This window comes from Cebus imitator, unplaced genomic scaffold (genome assembly GCF_001604975.1).
Source record: "Cebus imitator isolate Cc_AM_T3 unplaced genomic scaffold, Cebus_imitator-1.0 Scaffold221, whole genome shotgun sequence".
Lineage (NCBI taxonomy): Eukaryota > Metazoa > Chordata > Mammalia > Primates > Cebidae > Cebus > Cebus imitator.
In genome coordinates this window covers 1,345,405-1,358,232 of record NW_016107536.1, presented here as the reverse complement: position 1 = coordinate 1,358,232, position 12,828 = coordinate 1,345,405, and the positions used below count along the sequence as shown (strand labels likewise).

The following is a 12,828-nucleotide window of genomic DNA, read 5'->3' as shown; positions in this document are numbered from 1 at the left end:
TGGCCATTCACCAGCTCTGTGACTCTGGGAAAATCACTTCACTGAGCTTGGGCTTTTTCATCTGTAACAATTAGCAGGAACCCAATCAATATACTTTCACAAGGATAATTGTCATGGTGTAATTTACACTCGCAAAAAACTGTAAACAACTGAATATCCAATAATGGAGAAATGACTCCATTGCACAGTAGTTTCAGACCAGAATTGTCTAAAACCATTACAAATTACATTGAAAAATTAACACAAAATAATACAGTAAAAAGAATCAGAGGCCAGGTGCAGCGGCTCACTTCTATAATCCCAGCACTTTAGGAGGCTGAGGCGGGTGGATCACTTGAACCAGAAGTTTGAGACCAGCCTGGTCAACATGGTGAAACCCTGTCTCTACTAAACATACAAAAATTAGCTAGGCTTGGTGGCAGACACCTGTAATCCCAGCTACCCGGGAATCACCTGAACCTGGGAGGTGGAGGTTGCAGTGAGCTGAGATCATGCCACTGAACTCCAGCTTGAGTGACAAGAGTTAGACTGTGTCTCAAATAATAAAATCAGGATACAAAAACCATAACTACAATTTAGTTGAACAAATATTCTGAAGGAAATACTCCAAATAGTGTTTAACTATGGGTGATAGGACACCAAAGTGACAATTTCTTCCTTAAATTTTTGCATATTTTCTGAATGTTCCACAGCAAGTTTGCTTTTCTTTATGCCAGACAAAACATTGTTTACAAAGTTGGTTTCCTTTCATTTTCTACCTTTTTGGTGAATGCTTTAGCAGTAGCCGGTAGGACTAGGTGGAAGGATGGGAGACGGGGAATGGGGAGAGCTCAGCTTCACCAGCATTTATTGAGCATCTGCTATGTCCAGGCACTGTGTAGGGTGTGACAGCTGAGTGAGAGCTCCATAACCAGGCATTACTGTGCAGAGAAGGCAAGGGAATATCACATTCAAAGGCCCTGGGGTGTGAAATAGAAGGCTTATAGGAGCACATCAAGTAATGCCTGGGGGAGAGGGATTCAGATGACATTTTGAGGACCCTGGAGCCACGGAGGATTTTTAAAATTTTAATTGAAATTTTATTGGGTGTATTAAGTTCCATACAATTTTATCACCTGTGTGGTTTTCTGTCTCGAGATACTAAACAGTTCCACCACCACAAGGATCCCTCCTCCGGGCCTTTGATAACCACACCCCCTTCCTCTGAGCCCTTCTCTCCATTGCCCACCAGAGCCAGGGACTGATCTGTGGGGAGGGTAAGGAGGAGGCAATGGAGAAGGCCCCATATCTGCCTGGGAGAGCTCACAGGGGTCAAGGTGGGCTGTTTGCAGTGCCAAAATTGGGGCTTGCCAGGTTAGCTGTGGCCAACGGAATGTCCAGGTGGAAGTCTTTCGGGGGCCAATATATTTAAATACCCATGGTTTAGGAGAGATGCCTGGGCTGGAGGTGAGATTTGGGAGTTTCCACCTAGCCCTGCAGGTGGGCAGGGTTTGTCCAGCCATGGTGTGGAGTAAAAGAGGACTGAGGAAGGAGCCACTTGCAGGTGACAGTCCACGTCTGCACAGGGGTCTCTTGTTTTGCAGCTAGCTGCCTCCCTGGCGCTGGCAAAGCCCTGCTCGTGCGCAAGGAGCCCTCTCTGTGCGGAGGGCTCTTCCAGCATGCCCACCCCCCACCCGGGAGCTTGCGAGCCAGGCACAGGAGGTCCTTCTGCACAATGATCCCCTCCTTAGCTGCGTCCTGTTCCGTCTCCAAGCACAGAGCTTGTTCATCCCAGCCCTGCCATTCCAGGAAGGACCCAGAGGTCAAGGAATCCAAAGCGTTGAATTTACCAAGAATAAAGCTAGTCCTCGGAGGAGAAGAGACTTGGCCAGAGCCGGAGATGTGACCTGGCCGAAAGGGGGCTGTTTACTCGTTCAGGATGTTTTCCCCCTACAGGAAAAGGGAGGTGGAACTCAGGCTAGACGGAGCCAAGTTTCTAAACACTCATTCGGCAGTTTTTATTGAGCGTGTACTATGTGCCAGGCAGGGCCAGGGTTATCGGGATAGAAGGTGGACTAGGCAAGGGCCCTAAAGCTGGTGGACAAGGAAGGGTTAAATTCTGGGAGCGCTGCGGGGGTTGGAGGGTACTGGAGTCTCCCGAGGAAAGGCCCCCTCTCGGGCTTCTCAAGCTCCGGAAACCCGGGCGCGAGGAGCCTGGGAAGGGCTGCCCCGAGGAGCTCCCTCTGGCCCTGGGAGTGGCCGCTCTCGAATTACAACAAAAGAGGCTGGAGGCCGGGCCTGCCGCCTCGGCTGCCTTCGGGGAAGGGGGTGGGTCCGGGGAGGGGTTTGCCGTTCTCCTCTGGTTAAAAGTAAGGCGGAAAAGAGTAGACGTGCTTCTCTAGCGTGCGGCTGCCTACGCTCTGGGCTCGCTTTCTCCAGCCGTCGAAGACCTCGGCCGCCCGCCTCTGCTCGGGAAAGGGGTTCAGCGGCGGCGGACGCGGAGGGGGACCACCGTGGAGAGCGCGGTCCCATCCCGGCCACTGCGGACCCCAGAAACCAAGTAAGAGCGCTTCTCGCGCCACCCCCTCCCCGAAGCGGTTCGCGGGAAAGCGGGAGCGTCCCTGTTGGGTCTCCAGGCTTCGCCCTGTGCAGGGCTACCTCTCGACAGTGCTTGGGGGTTCTCGAAGACTTTCTGCGACAACGCTGCGACGACGTGCCGGCTCACGGGTCCCCCTGCCGCCCCACGGGTCCCCCTGCCGCCCCGGACGGCCCCGCCCAGCCCCACCTCGTCTGGGCCGGGCGCGGTGCTGGGTTCCTGACTGTCCCGAGCCCCCTTAGTCAGGCGGGACGGAGCCAGTGGAGTCTCCGTGCGCGCTGGGCGTCTTGGAGAGTGCAGCGCGGCTCCAGGGACAGCGTCTGTGGAGTTCTGATTATTGAGGAGTGGGGCACGGGGGGCACAGCGCATGCCCTCGGAGCTGTGGTTTTGGGGATGTAGAGCGTGCTGGCTGGGACGCCCCCAGCCTGCTAAGGCTGTGAGAGCGCGGGAGCACCCTGAGTCCGGGAGCAGAGGCGCGGGGCACGCCAGCTATGTACTCCCAAGTCGCTCTGGCTCTCCGGGGACCGGGGACCCCCTCCCGCCGTCATCACCGAGAAACCCTGGAGTGGAAGAACAGGCACGAGCGAACTTAAGGGTACAGCTGACCCCAGTCTTGCGCCGTTGGTCCCGCGGTCCCCAGTGCTACAACTTCACGAAGGCGCTTTGCCCACCACGCCCCTTCTCGCCCTAAGCTGGAAACCTTCCAGGTGTAGCTGCCTGCCCGAGGCGTCCCTGGAATCGGCGCTGATTGGGACAAACAAGCGAGGTTCTCCGTGCGAGGGCTAAGACCATCAAAAAACCTCAGGAGTGTGGGGTGGGGGTGAAGGTAGGGGGGAAGAGAACGCCGCAGAACACGGCGGGGGAGGGGCTGAACTACCCAATATGGTTAGGAAACCCCAAGTCCTGATGAGGAGAGAGATGTGCATGACAGGCAGAAACATGCACCAAAATTACTTTTGTCCCTAAGATCTTAGAATTGTGGAGATCTCACACGCAGTGTTTTTTTCTCTCTCCTGGGAAGAAAAACACTGAGGCCCAGGGCCATTGGGTTAGTCAATGTGGGGACTGAAACGCGTACCTCTTACTCCAGGTCCCTCCCTCCTGCCTCTGCTGGCCTGTCTGTCCTGGAACCCCAAAATGTCATTTGTCATCTTTGGTGGAATGATTTAGTTATTGGTGGTGTATCATGTACTTAATGGTCAGGGATGGGGGTTTAGGCTGGAAGAGGAAGCATTCATTTCCCTGGTCGGCTCCCAGATAAGTGACTGACTCACTGCATCCTGACTTGACAAAATTTTTAATCTCTCTCCTCACCTTTGTCCTGTTCCTCTTCCTGGTCCCTAGTGTCTGCCCTGGAATGACCATTAGACTTAGGACAAAATACATGCTCCCCATGGGCCTCTGGTGGCTACCCAGGCTCACCCAAGGGAATTGAATCTTACTGATTGCGCAAGTGCACGTTTGTATATTCGTGTGTGCACATGTATGTGTGTGCAAGGCATGTTTATGTTCGTGCATGTGTGTGAGCATATGTGTGTGCATGTGTGTATGTGTGTGTTCCTCTGCATGTGTGTGCATACCTGTATATGCATGCATGTGTATCTGTGTGCATGCTTGCTTGTGTATGTGTGCATGCGTGCACTTGTATGTGTGCACATTTGTGCACATGTGTGTGCACGTGTGTATGTATGTGTGTTTGTGCATGCACGTGCATTTGCTTCCCTGTAACTTTGTCTTAGTGACGGTCTAAGGTCACTTAGGCATTGCATGGCAAAGTTGAGTATGAAACTCTGGTCTGAAGACAAAACGTGCTTGACATCACACATTGGCTGACATTTTAAGCATCACAGATAGGAGACTCTGCAAAGATGCTTCTATTTCTTTTCTTTTCTTTCTTTCTTTCTTTTTTGATGCAAAATCTCACTCTGTTGCCCAGGCTGGAGTGCAGTGGTGTGATCTTCGCTCACTGAAACCTCCGCCTCCTGGGTTCAAGAGATTCTTTTGCCTCAGCCTCCTGAGTAGCTGGGATACAGGTGCATGCCACAATGCCCAGCTATTTTTTTGTATTTTTAATAGAGATGAGGTTTCCCTATGTTAGCCAGGATGGTCTCAATCTCCTGACCTGGTGATCCGCCCACCTTGGCCTCGAGCCACCATACCCAGTCTTCTATTTATTTTCTTTCCAACTGGGCTCTTGCGTGGCCTCTTCCCAAGTCCTTGTCCTTTGATCTCTAGATGGCCAGTGTGGAAGGACTTTGTGAAGGAAGCAGATTTTCTGTGCTCATTGCTACATGTTTCAGTGTGATTTCTAAAGATATTAAATAACTATGATGCCATCTTTAAACCTAAGAAAACTAACAGAAATTCTTTGGTATCATCTAATGCCAAATAGCACTCTGTATTTAAACATTTACCAATTTTTCCTAAAATGTTTTTTTTTTCAGTAGTTGACGTGAGTTCTGTTGATTTGTGTAACTTATTACATTCCCGTTGTATGTTATTCCTTTCAAACTGCTTTTCTGTCCACTATGTCATTTGATTCTTACAAGGTCCCACTAAAGAGTTAGGTGGGTATTTTCAAACTTACTTCTCAGCTGAGGAAATGGATAAGCATATGAGTTGTGCAGAGAGCACAGCTTTTGACCCAGGGAGTCAGTGTCTAACCCAGCCTCCTCATGGCTGCGCTGTGGTGATTCTGGTTCTTCGTGTTACTCATGGATTCCCAGCTGCTCTCTGAAGAGTTCTTAGTGGCTCAGGCTTCATCCCGGGCTTATCACTTCCTATACACCTGCTGTCAGAAATCCCAGTGTAAATATTTAATAATTGGACCTTTGGTGCTTGAGATAAATGAACTGCAAAGTCAGGAAGCCAGGGTTTCTTTCCTAGCTCATTGCAAAACTGTGAGGGCTCAGAGCTGCCCTCTCTGAGCTAGAAAGCATTATACTTCCTCATTCTTTGACTTCAAGATATAAAAATAGGATGAGTGAAATGACTGTTGCTGGGATTCCTGGAAGAAATAAAGATCCCAGAAAGAAATCTGGTCCTCTGTCCCAGAAAGAGGACAGTCTCCCCTCTTTGAGCATCACCTGAGTACTCTAACAGCTGGTACCTTCATGCTGAAGCCCTCAAATCCTGTGACCGAGAAGTGGAGTTATGTAGGCTTCCCATTGAAGTCCTTAGTTTATGCATGACTTTATTCTGCATTTGACCAGTGAAGATATCTGACACCCGATAATGGCTTGGCTGTGTCCCCACCCAAATCTCATCTTGAATTGTAGCCCCTATAATTCCCAGGTGTTATAGGAAGGACCTGATGAAAGGTAATTGAATCATGGGGGTGGGTCTTTCCCATGTTGTTCTTGTGGTGGTAAATAAGTCTCGTGAGATCTGATGGTTTTATAAATGGGAGTCCCTCTTCACACCCTCTCTTGCCAGCCTCCATGTAAGATGTCCTTTTGCTCTTCCTTTGTCTTCCGCCATGATTGTGAGACCTCCCCAGCCGAGAGGCATTGTGGGTCCGTTAACCCTCCTTCCTTTACAAATTACCCAGTCTCATGTATGTCTTTATTAGCAGCGTGAGAACAGACTAATACAACACCAGAGCCTTCTGCTTTTCGCATTTTCATTACTTAAGTTCATTTTTGAAATTAGGTGATTAAGAAATTTCTCCACCTTGTTAATGACACGCAGAATTGGAATTCTCCTTCCTTGACAGGATACGTGGGGAAAAAGGAATCCCTTGTCGCAGGACTCCTACATGTTCTGCTGTCACGCTTGTTACTTTGAAACAGGGGATGAACAGACTTTCCATAAAATAGCCAGTTAGGGGCAGAGAAACTGATCAACCCAATTCCATTCAATGGAGGAACTCAAAGGGGCAAGACATTAACTTTAACCCACCCTGTCTTCTGGCAGCCGTAGATCCTTTTTCCTTAGCTAACAGTCTGTCTCCGTGGAGGAAGAATTTCTAGGTGATTCCACATCAGCTGCAGTTGCTCAAGCATGATTCCTTCCTTCATTTTAGAGTCTGGGGAGCCTTAGAGGTGTTTTAGTCCATTTTCTGTTGCTTATAACAGAATACCTGAAACTCAGTAACTTACAAACAAAAGGAATTTACTTCTTACGGTTATGGAGGCTGAGAAGTCCAAGGTCCAGGAGCTGTATCTGTTGAGGGCCTTCTTGCTGATGGGGACTTGGCAGTATCCCAGGGTGATACAGGACATGGCATCATGAGGGGGCTGAGCATGCTAACATGCTAGCTCAAGTCTCTTTTCCTCTTGTAAAGCCACCAATTCCCTTCCCATGATAACGCATTCATCTATTAATCAATGGATGGATTAATCAGTTTACAAGGGCAGAGCACTCATGACTCTCAAAACTGCCACATTGGGGATTAAGTTTCAACATGAATTTTTTAGAGGGACAAGTATTCAAACCACAGAAGGAGATGTCATTTCCGACTCCCAGGGGCTGCCTGGCTTTAAAAGAACAGCTTGTCACTGTCATCGTCCATTTCCCTCTGGAGAAAGGCTTTTGTGGTCGGTTTGCATGGCGGTCACACCCTGGGTGGGCCATGAAGTCTCAGATGAAGTGGCCAGAGGCCACTCCGCGCTAGACCCACAGATGAGGCGGGAATAGCAGTTGCAGGCTAGACAAGGAAAGGCCACCCAGACATTCACAGAGGTGTAGCCAGAGCAACACACAGCTAGGTCTCCTAAGTCTTCAGTTCTGTGTGTGTTGAAGCAAGGCATCAGAAATCTCTCACCTGAGTAAATCCATAGATGAACCCACTGCTGTCCAACACAGCACTTGCTCAGCAGGGAACACCTCTTGGCCAAGTGTGTTGGCGGCCCTTCTTCCATGACCAGTGTCAGGGACATCTCTAGGCACCTTTTCAGAATAGCTGGTACCATAGGGAAACCCCGTCCCTAAAAAAAAAAGAAAAAACGTAGTCAGGCATGCTCTAGTCCCAGCTACTTAGGAGGCTGAGGCAGGAAGATTGCTTGAGCCCAGGAGGTCAAGGCTGCAGTGCATGCCAGCCTGGACGACAGAGTGAGACCCTGTCTCAAAAACAAACTAAGAAAAGCCAGTTGCTAGGTGATGATAAAGCATTATGGGGTCTGTTTAGTTCAGATTTCTGTCCAGAGTTTTAACCAATCTTTTGCACTTCCTGTGGCCCAGACAATATCACCAGGCAAGTGGTGTGTGTGGCAGATGAGAACAAGAACTAGCTCAGCAGAGGCTGAGGATGTGGTTAGGACCACAGTTAGTATGTTCTTCTTGTCCAAGACTTTTGATCCCTTCACTTGGGATACCTTAAGTATTATATTTAATTATAGTCTTCTAAGCATAGAGCAATGTTTTCTTTTCAGTTTTTTATTGGTACAATCCATGTCAGACAAGCAGACACAGCTGGCCCTCTGGATGTCCTGTGGCAACAGACAAATCCTCCTTGACGTGTCGCCAACAAAGTGCCGCGGGTATCGCTGCAGAAATGGTGCCACTCGCCTGTAAAACACACACTTACGACAGGAAAACTTACAGTGGTGACTTGTGGACAACTTAATTTGCAGTTTCTTTGTAATATCTTTCTGGAACTTGGATCCATGAAGTTCTTGTGCCCCCAGCCTTGTCCTGATACACCGTTAAGTGCCTGCATGACTTGAAGATGTAATGAGAAAGATACTTTTAAAAATATCTTTCTAAAACTTTTCTAAAACAATTACAAATAAAAATTGAGTAAAGCACTTTTTTTTTTTTTTTTTTTTTTTTTTTTTTTATAACTATTTTTATTTTTTTTTTTTTTTTTTTTTTTTTTTTTTGAGACTCAGTCTCCCAGGTTGGAGTGCAGGGGCATGATTTGACTCACTGGAACCTCCACGTTTCAGGTTCAAGCAATTCTCGTGTCTCAGCCTCCTGAGTCACAGGAACTATAGGCATGCACCGCTATGCTCAGGGAAAAGCATATTGCTGAAGAAGGTTTCACCCGCCCCAAGAATAGCACATATAGGTAAAATCACATTGATCCTAAGTATATACCTATATAGGCTTTTTGGGTTGCTTTTGTGTTTATTGTGGTGAAATATACATAACATAAAACTCACCATCTTTACCTTTTTATTATTATTATTATTATTATTTTGAAACGGAGTCTCACTCTGTCACCAGGCTGGACTACAGTGGCGCAATCTCGGCTCACTGCAACCTCTGACTCCCTGGTTAAAGCAATTCTCTTCCTTCAGCCTCCTAAGTAGCTGGGATTACAGGCATACACCACCATGCCCAGCTAATTTTTATATTTTTAGTAGAGACAGAGTTTCACCACATTGGCCAGGCTAGTCTTGAACTCTTGACCTCGTGATCTGCCTGCCTCGGTCTCCCAAAGTGCTGGGATTATAGGCATGAGCCACCATGCCTGGCCATCTTAACCATTTTTAAGCAGTGGTGGTAAGTGTGTTGACATTGCTACCATCACCATCAGCCATCTCTGGCACTTTTGCATCTTCCAGAACAGCAACTCTGTATCCACTGAACACTAACTCTCCATCGCACCCCTCCCACTAACCCCATTCTAGTTTCTGTCTCTGAGTATGACTGAACTAGGAACTTGATATAAGTGGAATATATGATGTTTGTCTTTTTGTGTCTGGCTTGTTTTACTTAGCGTGGCATCTAGGTTTTTTCATGTTGTAGCTTGTGTCAGAATTTCCTTCTTTTTTGAGGCTGAATAATATTTCATTGTTTGGGTAGATCATATTTGTTTATCTCTTCCTCCACTGGTGGACATGTGCGTTGTTTCCACCTTTTGGCTGTGAACATTGGCGTACAAGTGCCTGTTGTGAATGAACTTTTACAAAGTCAACGTGCCCTTGCTACTACATCAAGACTAGAACATTACCAAGAGTGCATGAATTTAAAGGGAAAGCAGGAGATTTCAAATACATTTCATGCCCAAATATGGCTGCTTCAGCTATACCTCAAGATCTTAGGACTGGATGTTGATTTTTCTCTACCATGAGGGGGTTTGGAAGAGATATTTGAAAGAACACGGTTTATAATCTGTGATTTGAAAGAGTCAGTTTATAATCCCAGATTAGTTAAGAGATTTAAGTAGCTCCTTAAAACATCTAGGGATGGAAGATCACCAGCTTAAAAGAGAAACAGTCATGCAAATAGACAATGGCAAAACAGTAGAATAACTGTGATAAATGTTTGGTCATCACCCTCTTTTACCACCCTCCCCACTGCTGCCCTGGTTCATAAAGCATCTTCAAAACATTTTTTGATGTGCAGAAGTTTTATTTTGATAACATTTAATTTACATATATTTTCCATTTGTTTCTTGTGCTTTTGGTGTAATGGCTAAGAAATCACTGATAAATCCAAGGTCATGAAAACTTACTCTATGTTTTACTCTAAGAGTTTTACAGTTTTAGCTTTTACATTTAGGTCTTTGATCCGTTTTGATTTATTTTTGTAAATACTATGAGGCTGGGCACTCCTCAGTGGTTGATGGGAATATGATATGTCTCCTGGATTTTGTCCAGATTGTGGCTGATTTTATAATGGTGGTGACTGAGCCAGTCACTATGCTGGCCACTTCAGCTCTTTATGTAGCATGTGAAGACCTAAAACTCTTCCCCATTTGCAGCCAGATTTGAATCTGAGACCACACTCAGATGCTGGCCATGTTTTTCCAATTGTTGCGTGTTAGCTTTTAGTCAAATCGCATGTGGGGATTGGGTAATATGAACCTGATAGGCATTGATATGGTTTGGCTGTGTCCACACCCAAATCTCATCTTAAATTGTAGCTCCCATAATACCCACCTGTTGTGCGAGGGACCCAGCGGGAGATAACTGAATCATGGGGGCAATTTCCCCTGTGCTGTTCTTGTGGTATTGAATAAGTCTCACAAGGCCTGATGGTTTTTATACGGAGAAACCCCTTTCATGTGGCTCTCATTCTCTCTCTTGCCTGCTGTCATGTAAGACATGCCTTTCACCCTCCACCATGACTGTGAGGCCTCCCCAAGTCTCGTGGAACTGTGAGTCCATAAAACCTCTTTTTCTTTATAAATTACCCTGTCTCAGGTATGTCTTTATCATCAGTGCGAAACGGACTAATACAGCCATCCTTGTGCCAATCACTTTCTGTATTGCCTTTAAGCAAAATCACCAATTTTGGATTTTCCCTACCCCTTCTTTATGGGCTGGAGAGAAGAGGTTTGTCTTATAGACACTGTGTTTTTGGTTTTTATAGTCTGATCCAATCTGAGAGTCTCTGGTAGGCACATTTTAAAGTCTTTGAAATTGTACCTTCCACCTCCCCAGGAAACAACCTGGTCAGAAGGAGATTCCACTCAGAGTCAGAGGTGGGCTGTGGGGACTCCCCATTGGTCACAACAAATTATGCCAACAAAGACCTCTTCTTGGAGGCTGGGGAAAAAATGCAGCTTTGTATGCTTGCTTTCTCACCATCTCACTGTGCCCTGAACGTTCCCACTTTGTGGCCAGAAATAGACGGCACTGAAGTAGAACCTTTGGCGGGGGGCCAAGTGGACCAGACAGCCCGGGCCAAGCTTGGTGTTAAAAGTCTCCATTCTTGTCTGAGATGGTTCTGAAGGGTCCTCTGGCCCCCGAACCACTTCCCTCATTCTCTGAGCAAACCCCATTCACCCAAGACAGCCTCCTTCTACAAAGGAATGTGTTCCCTGTGAGGCCAGAGGCAGCTCTGGACCACAGCTGGGATCACCACTCCGCAGTGCGCTCTGGGCCATGAATGAGGACCATTCATCTCTCCTGTCGGTTCAAGCAGGAATCCCAGGTAGGGAGGGTCTGATGGAGCAGAGAGACTCCACCCTAGCCCCTGACCCAAATGTGAATGCCAGCATCTGGCAGAAATGTCAAGCGGAACATTCTGTCTGGAGGGAAGAATTCAGCTGAGCTTTGAGCTGCACTGTTGCAAGCCATTGCCCTTGGCAGGGTGGGGCACTGCTCCTGGCTGAGAAGCACCAGGTTGTTTATGAGATGCTTCAAATCTGGGGCAGGCAGGACTGTTGCTAGGAGCTCCAGGGCACAAGATGTGGAGCCAGTGCTGGGAGGGATGAATCACTTTCCTATTTATGGAGGACCTGCCAGAGGCCAGGCAAGCGAAGTGGGGTCACATTGAAGCCTGCTTTGCAAGAGTCCTATGCCCCACATACTCATTAGGGAAAGGGACAGTTATGAGCATTACATCAGAATCTCAGGTCGTGTCAGCACTCTTGAAAATCTAAAAGCATGATGTCCAAATACAGTGTATAATTTTTGCGGTGCGTTTTCCTCTTTACATGAATAGGAATTTCTATTGCTATTGGGAATAAAAACAATTGTTGCCATTGACTAGGAATCAGTTGGTCACATGGGGTATTATTCGACTACGTGCCACAGGTCAAGCGTCATTGATCAGTGGCCGTGTTCTAGGTTACTCCTGTGTTTAAGAATGAACTGGGAAGCCAGTCGTCACTTGATTTTCCAGAGGGTACCATTAAGCAGGTGAATTCTGTAACACAGAATGCCTTTTTAGGTGGATGATGAAATGATTCAAAAGGGATTGCTTTTGGAGAAAGAAAAAAAATTTGAATAGCTTCAAGGAAAATCTTGATACCGGAGAGTGTTCACATTCCTTCCTACGCAGCTGACTCAGCTGTCAAGGCAGTAGCCTCAGAAAAGGACCCTGGAAAGGCCAGTTTGATGTTTTCTTCTTTTCCTCTGTTAGCTCTGCGGGGTCAAAATTAAGTAAGGCTTCATGAAGGATTTTCAAACATTCATCCATTATCAGGACAATACGACTACTGGAATGAGAAAAATCAGGGATTCTGGAATGTACTGGAAAGTTCTTAGAGTGACAGGTGCTTCAAGGGCTAATGATGTTTGACAATGAATGATGCTTGTCGGACAATTGTAACAGTACTGTTCATGACCAACTCAGAACCTTGGGCGAGATCACGGTTTAGAACCTCCTTCTCCCCCTCCAACCCAACCCTCTTCCCCAGCTCTCAGCAAGATCAGCAGGCATTGGTTGTTACAAGCCCTGCTTAAAAGCCTTATTTGCAGACTTGACACAACTTTGCACATGTGTAATTTATACAGTATGTGAGAAGACAACTTTTTATTTAGATAATTAAGCTTTTTGTTAATGTATATTCTTCGGAGCAAATGTACATTTCTAGTTTTTTTTTTTGGTGTGTATATATATATATATATATATAT

General features: G+C 46.9%; 1 protein-coding gene across 1 annotated transcript in view; it reads left to right on the top strand.

Annotated features, from left to right (window-relative positions):
- The first annotated feature begins 2,256 nt into the window (after positions 1 to 2,256).
- LOXL2 (lysyl oxidase like 2) overlaps positions 2,257 to 12,828 on the top strand; it is a 92,960-nt gene continuing 82,388 nt past the window's right edge. Inside the window, exon 1 of the mRNA XM_017549740.2 lies at positions 2,257 to 2,539. The gene's annotated coding sequence lies outside the window, so the exon portion shown is untranslated. The remainder of the gene's footprint in view (positions 2,540 to 12,828) is intronic.